Source organism: Capricornis sumatraensis, chromosome 2 (genome assembly GCF_032405125.1).
Source record: "Capricornis sumatraensis isolate serow.1 chromosome 2, serow.2, whole genome shotgun sequence".
In the NCBI taxonomy this organism is placed as follows: Eukaryota; Metazoa; Chordata; class Mammalia; order Artiodactyla; family Bovidae; genus Capricornis; species Capricornis sumatraensis.
In genome coordinates this window covers 40,548,899-40,549,904 of record NC_091070.1, presented here as the reverse complement: position 1 = coordinate 40,549,904, position 1,006 = coordinate 40,548,899, and positions in this window count along the sequence as shown.

The window sequence follows — 1,006 nt, the reverse complement described above, 5'->3', positions numbered from 1 at the left end:
TATAAGATGGACTCCCTCATAAACTCCCCAGGTCAAGAAATAGAAGTTTACCAGACACCCCAGCAATCCTTCATGTGCTTCAGTCCCAACTCATCCTTTTCCCTGAGGGTAACCAGGCTCCTGACTTATATAGTAGTCACCTCCTTGTGGGTGTATTTTTAATAGTTTATCACCCATCCCTAATTGGGTGCATTCTTAGGATACTGCAGCTTAGCCTTGAAAGAAGGCTTTTAAGTCTCCTTTAGTTTATAGGTTTCCTCTCTTTTTTTCTTCTCCTTATGGGTTATCTGTTAGAAAACCCCCGGGCATTTGATCTGTAGAGTTTCTCACAGTCCTGATTTTATCGATTGTGTCCTATGGTATAGCTCAATAGATGCGTCCGTTTTCTATATTTTTGTTGATTGACAGCTGGATGCAGAACTTGATTAGACTCAGTTCTGCCCCTTTGGCAAGACTAACTCTGCTTGCTCAGAATCTGCTCTGCTACTGGGCTACGCTTTGGCATCACTAAGGTGGTGGTGAGGTCTTTCCTTATAAAGCACACAATGTCTGCTTCTCTCTTGTGGTAAAGTTATTAATCACAGCCCTTCATGCTCATTACCTAAATCCATTCATTCTTTTGCAATCCATTCACTTGCAAAAGAAAGACATTCTACTTCTATGATTTCTTCTTCATTTATCACTTGGAATGTTTTACAATGAGATAATTTCTATCATCCACTTGGTAGGTTCCCAGGGGTATATAGAAAAGACAATATATGTGCTTGACTCTTCTGTATCACTTCTCAGGATGACTGGCTCTCTGTTTTCCTCCCAAATAACCAATTCTATTTAAACAATTATTATGAATTAATGTACTTAAATATTTTGATGGGTTCCAATTATAGTTATTATCACTTCTGAAGTTCAAATTGTCTCATCTTTAGGCAGAAGGAGCCTCTTCAATATGACTTCTGAGAGCCTTAATAGTTTCTGATAGCTTTCTTACTGCCTAATGTTAAAAAAA